Raw genomic sequence first — 14,785 nt, forward strand, 5'->3', positions numbered from 1 at the left:
AGGAACCCATTTGGAGTAATTCCTTGACATCACCAGTTGAGTCTGTCCACCCCTCAGAGTAACCAGCCTGACCCTCCTCTACCACACTTAATTCTTTCCCTGGCAGCTGAAGACACCCTAAAATGCCCCCTGGACTTTGCAAGGAACTTTCTCCTGGTACCTACAGCAAAGAAGGTGCTTGTGGGATGATGGGAAGAGCAGGCCTCAGGGCAAGTCAACTCCACTCTGCAGGAAAGTCAGTTAGGGCCTCTCATTTTCCAAGAATGAGAGGCCAGCAAAATCCAGGGACATGAAATCCCATTTCTTCCTTCTGCCATAAATGCCTTTCTTATTCCTTGTCTGACCTAAAATCCACTGATGTGGTATCTTTGATTCTAGGCTCTAAAGGCAGTCGTTATGTCCCAATGAGGGGGCAGAAAATTGTACATCAGAGGCCCACAAGCCAGAGTGTGAATAATCATCACATTCTCTTGGGAGCAGAAACACACCAGAAAGTTTCCCCAGGCTTGGGAGGTGGAAAGTTCCAGAACTCAAGTGCACTCCCACATGTTTTAACAGTTCCCTATTGCCTGCTCAACTCCAGTGCAGTCTCTAAATACTGGATACAGGTTAAAAAAAAAAAAAAAGTAGGCTTTTTCAGGTGGGTTTTATTCCAGTGCTTACTTAATTAAAAGCCTTGCCGTTTGATTATTGTCAAAGGAGTCTAACAGGGGCATTTAAGGCACAGAGCTCAAAGTCCAGTCACCAACTTTAGGGTTTAGTAGCATCATAATCATCTGCCAAGCCCTGGAGTTATGTGATGGTAAAGCATGGCTTTCCCCACCCCTACTGGAGTTTCATCAAATGTGACACCAGTTGGCTCAATAGGTCCCTTTTTCTGTAGCATATCTGAATGGGGATATTGAAGGACACTTAATAAACTGGAATTTGGTAAGAGAGGAACATTTTATACTTGATATTTCGTGATTTCTAGATACAACCTGCCTCAGGAGTAAATACAGTCACATGGGTCATATTCAGGAGGGCTCCCTTGGAAACTGTGAATGTATTACTTTTACATAGCAAAAGGAACTTTGAGGATGTGATTCAATGGCAGATCGGGAGGTGGAGAGATTGCACTGGATAGTAAGTGAAAGAAGTCAAATAGTGACCTAAAAAGTATTGTGAACTCTGCACAAAGTTTCCAGCACATATTTGTAGAATATCAGAATTAGAAAGGAATGTCAGAATCTCTCAGTTCAACACATTTGTTTGACAATGTGGAAATAGAGGCCCAAATAAGTTCCTCAAAGTCACACCCTTTGTGTTAGGGGTAGGAATTAGAACCCTATGTCTTGGCTTCCAGCACTCTTTCCAATAACCCCTTCCCCTCTGCCCCACCCCATTCACTGGCAAGTGAAACACTCTACAAAATACACCACGATTTCAGACAAGGTGAAACAACGTATAATGCAAAATACAAGAAGTTTAGTCATTTGGATTTGTGTTTGTTTGAACACTGAATTGAAGTACTTAAAATTGTTATTTTATGAATGTTGCTATGAATAGGTTTTTTTTTTAATTTATTTTTTAGCAATTTACCTATCTTAAATGGCAGCACTAACATTTATTTTCTTGCTACAATATTGCCAATCTTCCAAAGATTGGGCCAGGAATTGTAAATTATTTATGCTTGGTCATTGAGCCTCTCATTACAAATCACATTAGCCCCAAAGCAGGCAGAGATGCCCATGTCTCTCTCTGGGTCAATGCCAAGGGAGCAGACATTTTACCAGTTGTAGCCAGAGAGATAAGCCATGTTCAAATATCTCAGAGCCTCAAAGGCACATGGAAAATCTAATTAAGTCAAGCCAAATTCCTTATTTCCTTGCCTATATAACAAAGATAATACTCATTTTATTAAACTCTTAAGATTATGAGAGATACTGTATATGAAGTGACTGGCATACAGCTGGAACTCAATTAGTGGTTGTTGTAATACATATTGTTTTTGCTTTGCTTTATATATAAATTTTCATACTAACTTCACATGAAACATCTTTCAGATAATTTTATACCTAGGTTATTAATAAAGCATTGACATCCTCTTCCTCTAATGTTTAAGGAGATCCACCTGTTTAAAGGTCTCAGCAAAATCCCCAGCAGGGTTCACTTCCTGCCTGTCTTTGGCAGCCAATTCTGTCCTCCTTCCCCGGCAGGGGCTTTATTAAACTCTAAACATGTTTTAGGGAACTGATTCAGAAGCTTCGCATCTCTTCCCACAGTTCGTCAGTAATATCCCTGATGGAAATTTTTGATTTCTGCCCCTTTTACAAAGTACAATACATTTTTTTAAGACTGTTTTTTTAGAGAATTTTCAGGGTCATGGCAAAATTGAGAGGAAGGTACAGAGCTTTGCCGTATTCTCCCTGCACTCACACAGGCATAGCTTCCCCCAGGATTAACAAATGTACTGCCAGAGCAGTACATTTGCTACAATTGATGAGCTTATGCTGATATATCATAATCACCCAAGGTTCATAGTTTACCTTAGGGTTCACTCTTGCTGTTGTATATGCTATGAGTTTACACAAATGTGTAGTGAAAAATCCTCTTTTCTCCACTTGTTCATCCCTCTTCCCACCCTCGCCCCTGGAAATCACTCATTATTTTTATTTTCTCCTTAGTTTTGTCTTTTTCAGAATGTCACATAGTTGTGTTTTGATAAGGTGTGCTTTCGCTTCATTTAGCTCAAAATATTTTTAAGCTTCTCTTGTGATTTCTTCAATGACCCATGTATTATATAAAAGTGTATTGTTTAATCTCCACATATTTTGGAATTTTCCAATATCTATCTGTTCCTGATTTATAGTTTAATTTCATTATGGTCTGAGAGCAAGTATTGTATGATTTCTATTCTTTTAAATTTGTTAAGGTGTATTTTATGGCCAGAACATGGTCAATCTTGGTGAATGTTTCATGTGAGCTGGAGAAGAATGTGTATTCTGTTGCCGTTGGATGATGTGGTAGTCTATAGTTGTCAATTATATGCAGTTGATTGATGCTATTGTTGAGTTCAACTATGTTCTTGCTGATTTTCTGCCTGCTGGATTTGTCCATTTCTGATAGAGGGGTGTTGAAGTCTCCAGTTATGATAGTGGATTCATCTATTTCTCCTTGCAGTTCTATAAGTTTTTGCCTCATGTATTTTGACATTCTGTGATTAAGTACATGCACATTAAGGAGTATTATGTCCTCTTTACGAGTGATGCCTTTATCCTTACATAATGCCCTTTTTTATCCCTGATAATTTTTTTTGCTTTGATGTCTGCTCTATCTGAAATTATTATAGTTACTCCTTCTTTCTTTCAATTAGTGTTAGCATGGTAAATATTTTTTCCATCCATTTACTTTTAATCTGTATGTGTCTTTAAAGAGAATTTCTTGCAGACAGTAAATACTTGAGTCTTGATTTTTTTATACACTCAATCTCTCTCTTCTAATTGATGCACTTAAACCATTGACATTCAAAGTGATTATTGATATAGTTAGATTAATATCTACCATATTTGTGACCATTTCTATTTTTCGCACTTGTTCTTGTTTCTTATTTTGTCTTCCACTCTTCTTCTGCCATTTGTAGTTTTAATTGAGCATTTTATATCATTTCATTTTCTCTCCTTACTTAGCATATTGGTTACCTCTTTTTTAAATCTTTTTTAGTGGCTGCCCTAGAATTTTCAATATACATTTACAACTAATCCAAGTCCACTTTCAAATAACACTATATCACTTCATGGGTAGTATGAGTACTTTAAAATAACAAAATAATCTGAATTCTTCCCTTCTGTCCCACATATAATTTCTGTCATTCATTTTATTTATATATATCATACCTAAGCATTTATATATAGATATGTGCTATATATAAGTATACATTATTGAATATATCACTACTATTATATTGAACAAATTATTATCTGTTGGATCAATTAAAAATCTAAAAAATAAAATTTTTTATTTTCTTTTTTTTTGATGCTTTTCTCTGCTTTATGTAGATCCAAGTTACTGACCTTATTACTTTTCTTCTTTGTAAAGAACTTTTTTAAAAACATTTCTGGCAAGGCAAATCTACTGGGCAACAAATTCCTTAATACTTGCTTGTCTAAGACAGTCTTTATTTTTCCTTTCTGTTTGAAGAATAATTTCACAGTGTACAGAATTTTAGGTTAGTGAATCTTTTTTCTCTCAACACTTTACATATTTCATCTGTTTTTTCTTGCTTACATGGTTTCCAAGAAGTTGGATATAATTCTTATCTTTGTTTCTCTATAGGTAAGGTGTTTTTTCTTTGAGTTTCTTACAGAATATTTCTTTTTCTTTGTTTTTTATCTTTAAAAAGTGATGTGCCCAGTTGTCATTTTTTGGCATTAATCTTGACTGATGTTCTCTGAGCCTACAGCTTGATATCTGACAGTAATTTGATGAAATTCTCAGTCATTATTGTTTCAAATATTTCCTCTATTCCTTTCTCTCTTCTCCTTCTAATATTCCCATTATACATGTTACACTTTTCATAGTTGTCCCACAGTCCTTGGATATTCTGTTCCACTGTTTTTGTTTGTTTGTTTTTTTGTTTTCAGTCTTTGTTCTGTTTGCTTTTCAGTTTTGGAAGTTTATATTGAAAAATCCTCAAGCTCAGAGATTCTTTCCTCAGCTGTATTCAGCATATTAATAAGCCCATCGAAGGCCTCAGTCTTCAATGAGTGTATATGTCTGGACTGTAAACTTCACAAGTGTTTCTTGTTATTTTCTCCCACCTTAGGTGGCTAGAGTATGCTAAAATAGAGAGTTCTTTTCTCCCACTTGGAAGGCTAGAACTGGATATAAGTGGGAATTTTCCTTACCCCAGGTCTGTTAGGCTCTGATAATTAATACCCCAGCAAGTTAGGCTCTGGTTAACTAGTTTCTCCTGAGGGCTGGCCTTATTAAGAAAAGCAGAATCCTCTGGTATATTTCAAAATGGTTCCTTTTCTCCTCCCCCTGCTGGAAGCACCAGGGGATTTTCCCTTCATATTTACTGTAAGAACTTGGAAGAGCTTGCGGAGGTAAAAAAAAAAAAAAAAAAAAATCTCTTATAACGTATCCTCCCCAGCCCTCAACTTTGACTAGGTGCCCCAGGAGTTTTTAATTTTCAGAGTTGTCCATACTGAGCCTGAGCAATTCATCAGTTATATTATTCAGATTTTCCTACCCTGCCACTGGTTCCAGGTAAGGTCTGCCCTTGTAAGTGTCTGCTTCGATAAACCATTACTTTCTATATTTACCTGTTTTTCCAAACTTGGGGGCAGCAATTTGCCCTTTAGGTCCTCACCTCTTTGGGGAGTCCTGGGAGAGTTGCTGAATTTTTTTTAGTCCATTTTGTTTTTATTTATTATGACTTCTAAACTCACATGTGAAACACAGCAGAATCAATTTTCAGTTGAAATTCTCCAGTTAATTTAACAGCTCCAAATTTTCCCTAGGCTAAAGAGAATGCATTTATGTTGTTGTTGCTATTGATAATACAGTTGTTTTATTTGTAGTTTTGTTGTTTTTCTTGAGTCTATATCACACACAAATTGTATGGAATTAAAGGAGTAAGTCTTTAGGTGTAACACTTAATTGCATGGAAACTCACAAAAGAATTTTCAACCAGATATGGGACACTGGAACACTCAGATAAATCATCTTTTAAAAAATTTTTAAATTTAAAAAAAAAAACACAGGAATCTAACTTAAAAGAATAGAAATAAATATTACAGTTAGAGTTTATGAAAATGTTGAAAAAAATTTTTCAAACTAAATTGTTTACAACTGATACGAATTTTCAGGTTGAACAGTTGTGAAATCAAGGGCCAAATAAGTCAAGTACTATTTTAAAATTCATATTGTCCTTGGTGAATTTCACTAGATCATGCTCTGTTTCAAGTACTGAAGTTCAGAGAAGTTTCAGAGATAGCTGGAAGCAGTCTAAAGAATCCACATGTGCCAAGGTCTAAACATCCTTGAGTTAACTCAGTAAATTAGGGATGGGTTCAGAGGAATGGTTTTGTATTTCACACCAGGAGACCCTAATCTTTCAGAAGAGCCCTCCAATCATCCTTGTTTTCCTGTGTCATTTCTGGAAACTTCTATCAGGAGACCAACCCTGCTGTGCTAAGTAAAATGAAAGGAGTCTCACTGAAATGTTTGTGCTCATAATTTCTGAATCCAGGCAGAATGCTGCTCTACCTAACTAGGTCCAGATTTTCTGTGTGCTGGAATTAGAGCCTTGAAATAGCAGTGACATGGGCTGGTGAAAGTGCCACAATTAATTTCCACTCATTCAACAAATATTGCCTGAGTGTGTACTAGTATACCAGATATGGAACTAAGTGCCAAAGAAAAGAATTTTTTTATATCCCCCCCCCACCCCGACCCACCAACTTGAGAAAGTTTTTACAAATTAAAAGTGCTTGAGGGATGAGTTAATCTCAGTCCATCCCTATCTGGAGAGATTGACATTTAAAATAAAGTTTAAAATTGTGGAGGGGCCACCCTAGCACCTTTTGGGGGCAGACTCTGATTCCCTTGCCCCACACCACCAGCCCTTGGTTTGTAACCACCAAAGATTTCAGAGTGAGGGATGAATGTTGGCTTTGAAAGCTGAAGACCATCAGGGGTAGAGTTGAGCCCCCCAAGGGATATGGTCAGGAAATTGTCTTACAGAATAGTCATTTCTCAACCATTTGCTGTCTTTATCGCACTGGTGAAAGACAATATTCTTCCCTCAGGAAAATTCAATCTACAGACACACACCCCTATAAATGATTTCAGAAGGTTCACATGTTAGAAATCTCTAGTATTTGGCACCTGAGAGCAAAGACTCACCTACAACAGCCTCAAATGGCAATGCCCAATATCTATGCCACAATGTACCTAGTATGCTGCCTTTGCCAATTTGGCCCTGCAACTCTGCACAAAAAGCCTCGGTCAGGGCTCAGGACTCAAAGTGCTGAGCTCAGAAGCTAGGGACGTGGGTCTCAATGGCAGCTGTGTGCTTCCAGGCTACAGGACAACTGAACCCGGAATTCACCACCTTGAGCCCTGCCCCTTGCTTCACTTGCCTTTCCCTGCTCTTTATCTGATGCACATCTGTGTCCTACCTAGCAGTTCTTTCATTTCTGGTTCCCTGCTGCCTTGCCAGTCTGCCCTGCAGAGAGCAAGTTGCACACACCCAGTTCCCTAGCCTCAAGCTTTTATTCCCTGTGGCAGTGGCGCCAACAAGTTACTAAGGAAGAAGGTTAAGTAAAGGCATCTTGGAAGTTAGGTGTCCCTGTTTCAACAGTCTGGAAAGGGAAGCAATGAGAGGCAGATGAGTCCTAGGGCATGCTGAGGCTTCTGGAGACCGAGGACTGGGGTGAGGATGGGTGGGTCGGGTCACTTATGGCGCACGCGGGGCTAGTTTCTTTCCGCCTGGGTGAACCACCTAGCTGGGATCCATGACTGATTCCCACAGCCCCCTGATACTTCTGCTGTGCTCGCCGCACTGGGACTCTCTGTACAAGGTGCTGCGGCTCGCGTGCTGCACGCTCAGACTCAGAGATCTTGGGGATAGTGAAAAGCTGCTTTCTCTGCATTCGACCCGCTGAGGTCCCAAGTCAGGACACGGGACCTTCCGGGCAGGCTCGGAGCGGAAACCTTAGGCTGAAGAGTCCTGAAACTAGCTGTGCAGGGTGTGAGAGGGTCGAAGTGCTGCATAATCGGGTGTTATGGAGCACGTTTATTCTTGAGAGTGAGGACACGTATGATGCGAACAGGTCACCGTCATGCCGGTTTGTGGATATGACCACATGAGAAGCACCGAAGCACACTTTTGGGGTGCGATTTGGCATGAATGAACCCGTTCGGATGTCCTTGCGTGCCAGTATGGTTTTGCGGGTGCTTGTGCTCTGGGGAGCGGGCAATAACAAGTTTGTGTGGAAGAGTATGACTGGAAGTGGCTGAGTTTTCGTCTCTGTAGGGACTTTCGATCTCCGTCAAGCCTGCCCTGCTCTCTAGTGGAGAACTGTAGTGCGGTAGATGAAGGTACAGGTCCAGAATTGAACGCCGTTGGGACACCTTGGCAAACAGCTACCGGAAGCAGTGACAGTTGGGCATATAGCTCCAGCAGGCAGATGTGTAAAAGGCGATGGATGGCAGAGTAGAAAAGGAGAGGGCTAGGGGCTGCTTGGAGTCTGGGTAAGCATCTATGCTTTGCTCCTTCCCTATGTGACTTAGCGGATCGTTGATTCTTTCTACCCACATGACAGACCACCCAGCTCGCGTCCAGGCAGCCACACAAGATGGAGAATCCTATAGTATGGATCGCGATCTTAAGGAATTCCTACGTGGTCCAGGAAGTTCTTTCACATCCCGATCTGCCTGGGGGCGAAGGGGCGGGGGCGGGTAGCACATGACTACTAATCATGTCATTCCTTCAAGATGGGAATATGGTTCACATTTCAAAGATGAGTACAGTTGACCCTTGAACAACATGGCGATTAGCGATGCCGACCTCCTGTGTGGTCAAAACTCCATGTATAACTACAGTCGGCCCTACGCGTACTCAGATTCCCAACCTTGGAGTCGCCCCTGGAACAACACGGGTTTGAACTGCGCGCATGCATGAACTGCGCAGGTCAGTTGAACCGCGATCAATTATACCGAACAGTACAACTGAACTTCGCGGGATCAATTGAAAAAACTCCAAGTATAATTGGACCTGCGTATTTCAAACCCATGTTCAGGGTCACCTTTATATTGAGACACTGAGAAGTTATTTGTTCATTATCCTACCGCCTGGAATTGGTACAGATGGAATCAAGATCAATTTGACAAAGTTCTTGCTCCCAGCTCCATCTCTTGCTTCCCGTAACAAGCCCTGCTCCTCTGTGGGTGATTCCAGCTGCCTGAAATAGACACCCTACTTGGGCACAGAATCAACATTGCTTGCTACACATTAATCTTCCAAGCCTCACTTGCATGGGGGTCTAGAGTCAGACTTGGGGGAGTCAAAAGTCCCTGCAATCCTGGATCCTTCCCTACAAAGACCACAGGGCTGGCTGGGGATGGAGTGGGGCACCTGTTTAAAACCTTCAAAACGGAATGAAACTGAACAGGTGAAATTTACTTTACGTCAAACTGTCCTCAAAATCCCGCTCACTTCGTGGGTGTTCCTCTTGGTCCCCACCACTCCCCCCGCCCCGCTCCATTAATGACCTCAATGCAAATACAAGTGGGATCATCTTTCTGGATCCTGCAGGTTCTGGACGCAAGTGGTGACACAATCCATCCGAGGCACCGGATCTTTCTCCTCATTGGTTGCCTGGAGCTCCTGGGCCACCCTAGACCCACAGCAGCGGGAATAAAAAGAGCTGCTGGTGCTGGGAGGAATCGCGGCCACTTCCACCGTGCTCTTGCCTGACAGGAACACTGCCACTGCTGCCACTGCCTCAGCTCCAAGCCACCTGCTACCTGCTGCCAGGTAAGCCCCAAGACTCCTGCTTAGCTGTGTGATTCTACTTATCTCTCCCTCTCCTTGCCGCCCTCTCTCTCTCTCTCCTCTCAGTTGATCTCCCTGACAGTCTTAGTGTCTCTGTCCACTTTTGTCTGGGTCTCTTCACTCACTGTCTCTCTCAGTCCGCGATTCTTCCCGGACTGCTATTCCAGGTAACCCTGAACAGTCTCAGTTCGGGGACACCCTGGTCGCCTCTTCCTGTGCAGAGCTGGGCTTCACTCTCGCTGTCTCTTGCTGCTTAGACCTACAATTTCTGACGCTGGAGATCCCTAGGCATTGTGCACGGAACAGGATGCAGGAGTAGCTTTCTGCAGACTGTGTGCTCACGGATTTGGTGTCTTGCCTAGTGGTCTCCCAGAAATGGGTTCGGAACCTGCTCCAACGTAAATGGGTAGCAAATAAGCTCAACGACCCAGGGCACAAACACAAACTGGGAGTTTTTTTTCCCCGGTTTAAGTCCTGGGTCTCAATTTAAGACTCTGCTAAGCTTGATTCTACAGGGGTCTCTTTGATAAATAATGGAGCTGAATTTGGTTCTTCAGTTTCTCATCGATTTCAACCACAGAGAAATTCCCCTCTCTACCTACCTTTCCCTACAGCGCCACTAGGTATGAGCAAAAAAAAAGCCCACGCTATGAGTTGCGTTATAGGAAAACGCTGTTGTGACAGGGTGCTCCAAGGCTGTCCTCAACGGAGACCTAGGATGTGTTACCGCTGGACGGGCGATGTAATTTTTTCCTTGCAGATCGAAATCATGAGCTTCTGGAAGTATTCTCCCTTTCTGGCTCTTGGCATCTTGGTCCTGTACCAGGCAGGTGTCCTCCAGGCAGCACCATTCAGGTAAGACAGCCCTGCCAGGAGCACAATCTCCTCCCACTGTGCTTGAAATCAAACAATTCTGTGCTCTCAATTATGGTGTGCTGAATGTTTAACAGCCACTATTTGGGAAAAAACTGTATGTATGTAAGCCTACATATAAGTTTTTACGATTTGAAGATGTGTTGTACACAATTTACAAATAGAAATAAGATATACAATGCTCTTTATTGTAAGTTTCATATACCTCTTTGAGTCTCACAGAACGCTTTCATTGCCTTTTACCAAACATTTGTATCCATAGGAAACCTATTTATCGAATTCAACTACAATTTGAGAAATAAATTGCATCCAATCAGCTAACTACTTTGCCAATGAATTTGTTGTTAATAATTCTAATATATGATCTATTAATCTAGTTTCTCACCCTTATACAATTATATTTATTGGAATAAATCATTTTTCTGATTCAAACTATGTTTTATTTAATTTTTAATAATGGCTCTTACACAAAGCACATAAAATTCCTGAAAATCTCACCATAAGCTTTGACAAGCCTGTATGATCCAGTTCCAGCAAAGCAATTCGTGATCAGAAAAGAGCCTGACTCCTGGCCAAGTAACATTTTTAGAAAGACGCTGGCCTCATGTTCTATCCATTGACTGAAGATGTGGCCACATCCTCAAGGGAAGTGGCAGAAATGAGGAAACCTGGCTGCTTATCCTGAGGATGGAGTAGGCAGAGGCTCAGAGCCTGTACTGGGTTTGCTTCCTCTCTCTAGGTCTATTTTGGACAACCACCTGGGTTCTGCTTCACTCAATGAGAAGGAATTGTGCCTCATACTGGCTGCAATGGTGAGAGACTATGCACAGCAGAAGATCAATGAGCTGGAGCAGGAGACAGGGAGATTCAGGTGAGGCTCTATACCTGCTCACAGAGGGTATCCTATCCCTCACTCTACTCATGTCCAGGCAGATATATCCTGAGAGGTGGAGAGAATACAACTAGATAGGTGATCAGCAGGCTATCACTGTTCACCCTGATCTGGGGCCCAGCAGGTCTGAGGCTCCCCTGAAGACAGAGGGTCAGGTGGAGAGACTATAGTTACATCACATATAAAAAGATCCAACTTAGAAAGCTGTTGTGATGTGTGAGCCACCTTCCTGCCAGCCCCTCCTGCCCCAGCTCTAAGTAACTCCTCACTGGTATAGACTTGTGTGTAAATGCCCATGGAGGTATGTCACCATCTGTCATGTCTTTTCTCTGTAGCCTGGACAGTTTCAGATCGAAGCAGTGAAGTAATCTGAGTACATACGTGCCTGGCACATACATGTAGAACCACAACAAGTTTCACACATTCTCTCATACTGCAATTGGGGTCATGGCTGGTGGCTTGGAGAGAGACCGCAACCCATATGATGACATTCCCCAAGATGCCTACTAAATCCTAGCTCTCCTTTCTAATTTCCCTTTTTGCTTCCTTTCTATGTGGTACTATATGTGGTCCTCTCTGGTTGCTCCTTGGGATGATACCAGTGGCTTTTTGTGGATATTTAGAATCTCATACAGAAGGAGGAAAGAGCAAAATATACAGGCTAGAAGAAAATCACATAGGAAGAGATGAGGGAGGGAGAGGCTAGCCCTGAGTGTGCCTGAGGATTTCACAACAGAACTTCAAAGTGCTGTTTCTGAATCTGCTTGTCATGGAAGAATAAAGATGTATTTCTAAAAAGCACTGAGCTGTAGTGGTGGTGGTTATTGCTCTGGTCTAACCCCAGGTTTCATGAATTCAAGGACCTGTCTGAGAAGAAGCCTTAGACCCAGGCTAGCTGGACACAGGGCATGGTGGGTGGTCTTTGTGACCAACCTCAAGTAGCAAGAACAGGTATGTGCTAAGCGGCACATAAAAACCTCTGGTTCTTAATGATGCAAACTCTCATCCTCTTCCAGGTAAGATAGTAATTTTCATTTTCCTAAGAGGTGCTTGTTACCCATGAATGAGATGTCCCTTCCAGGTACTTAAGAATGGTGTTGGATGTGGCACCATAATTCTTTCCAGTCTTATAAGCCTTCATTGGTTTTTAGCTTATTTATACAGGAAAGATGGACTGTTATAGCTTTGTGTCCCATGGCCAGTCGCCAGAGCCACCTTTGGGTTTTCTGACACCGATGGGAATATCTATGAGAAGTGATAATGCCATTTTCCCTAATGGTCTATGATTTTTCTGCTGTGATGATTGTGTTGATATGAAAGACATAAGGTTAATTGGCCCCTCTTAGAGCAATAATTTTACCACGATGGTCCCATGGGGTGGGCTCTCCTGCCCCCAGGCCCTCAACCTCTCACTGACAGGTCCTCTCTTTTTCTCCATCCTATTAATCAGCACCACTGCCCAGAAGAGAGAATGCAAAACTTCCACCTGTGTGACCAAAAACCTAGCAGACAAGCTAGGCAAACGTGGGGGTGTATTGAAGGATGACTTCATGCCCACCGGCGCACGCACCACTTACTATGGCCGTCGCCGCAAGGACCTTGAGAAGTGAGCAACTAAATGACTCCTGTAAGGTAACTGCCCTTGCACTGTTGGATGGGAGGATGGTTTGCAGGGGTGCAGTCCACACACTAACCCACCCTGGGCCTGTATTGTAAAAAAAAGTCCACAGGGGAAGGTGCCCACCCAGTGTCCAGAAAAGGATAGAGTCTGATAGCTGAAACCCTGAGATTTGGAGTTCATTTCTGTTTTTCCAGTGTCTCCCTGTGACACTGAGGTCATATGCCAGAAAATATAGATCTTGTTTATTTAAAACACTGGTCCCTACAGTTATGATTGTGATTATTGTAGCATTTGAGTTTGAAAGGTAATGACACTACCCTTTAGACTATACATAATGATGTCGTGTACATCTGAGTTCAGAGCATACACCTGGGGTCAAGAACTGTGTTTGCCCTCTGCTACTGATATGGCCATGGACCAGATACTCTCTCTGAGCCTCAATTTCCCCATCCGTAAATCGAGGGCAATAATAGTACCTACCTGCTAGTATTAATGTAAAGAGTAAATGAGATAATAGATGTCAATAGCCTCACAACTAATAAGTAACTAAATTTCAGCTGTTGGTTTTTTCTCCTAGATCACCATGAAGCTGAACTCTACTTTTAATTTACAATGAAAGCAACTTAGAGAAAAGCATAGAAGATACATATGTATGCATGCTGCTTAATATTGAAATAGTTTTCTCTTTAAAATAAATTAAAGCTAAACGAATAATAAAGCTATTGCATTTACCTAGTGTGCATCTTTTTTTAATTTTATTCTGTATTCAATAACTGTGACAGCATGTCTTATTGGCTTATCTGGTAGCAAGTCTGGGCCCCCTCAGCCAACCTGTTGATGTTGGCAATTTTGCTAAACCTCAGGGAACCATGGCATTTCTGCCTCCTGGGTGTCTGTGGACTCATGGTAATGCTGTGCCTCAATGGTACCCTTTCTTTAAAGAAATCTCATCATTTGTGAACTGTCTCAAGATAAAAAGTTTAAGTTGATACAACTAAAAAGGAATCCCGCTGCTATTTCTGCTGTTTTTCCCAGGAGAGACTCAGGGACCTGTGAACACTTTGTTGACCAGGCTGACTCAGATGAGGCAAAGGCAACATGCTGGAGATGGGTCCTCAGTATCCTGTACCCTCAGATTCTAGGAAATATCCCTTATTACAATCAGGCCCTGTGCATCTCAAAGAGACAATTCACATGTATTTTCAGAGTGCCCGGGCCCCCAGCTCCAGCTCCAAAGGTTATCTGTTCACTTCTCCTGAACTCAGATTGGCCCTTACCCATCCCTGCCTTTCCTCGCCATAAACACCCTCCATACACTCAGAGCCTGCAAAACCTCTAAGAAACAATGGATTAGATTCTGAAATGGGGTCACAGACTGGCAGACCTATAAGGGTAATCAGATGCCATCCAACACAACTTTTTTATTCTTCGACAGGGAGAGAAGAAATGTACATTGCTCAAAGTCCTGTATATAATGAAAACATTCATACATTTAACAAATACTGAGTGCCTGCTATGTTCATGACACTATATGAGGCACCAGAAATAAAGCAATGAACAAAACAGACAAAACTCTGTGCATTTGTGGAGCTACATTCTAACTGGGGGGTGACTGTAGTGATCCATGCTGTGGAATCAGATGCTTGGTATTGGAAGAAATTTGAGGTGTTGTTGGCTATAACACCTTATTCAAGGTAGGAATTTCCCAGCATCAACATCCCTGGCATCTGCTGGCACTGCCAGTGACAAGCTGCTGACGGTAACTCCCAGGGTTCCTGGGCAGTCAGTTTCAGTGTTAGACAGTGTATTAATTGCGGTTGTTTGATTAGAAACATCAGCCCGTTCCATCCATTGA

Source organism: Pteropus vampyrus, unplaced genomic scaffold (assembly GCF_000151845.1).
Source record: "Pteropus vampyrus isolate Shadow unplaced genomic scaffold, Pvam_2.0 Scaffold575, whole genome shotgun sequence".
In the NCBI taxonomy this organism is placed as follows: Eukaryota; Metazoa; Chordata; class Mammalia; order Chiroptera; family Pteropodidae; genus Pteropus; species Pteropus vampyrus.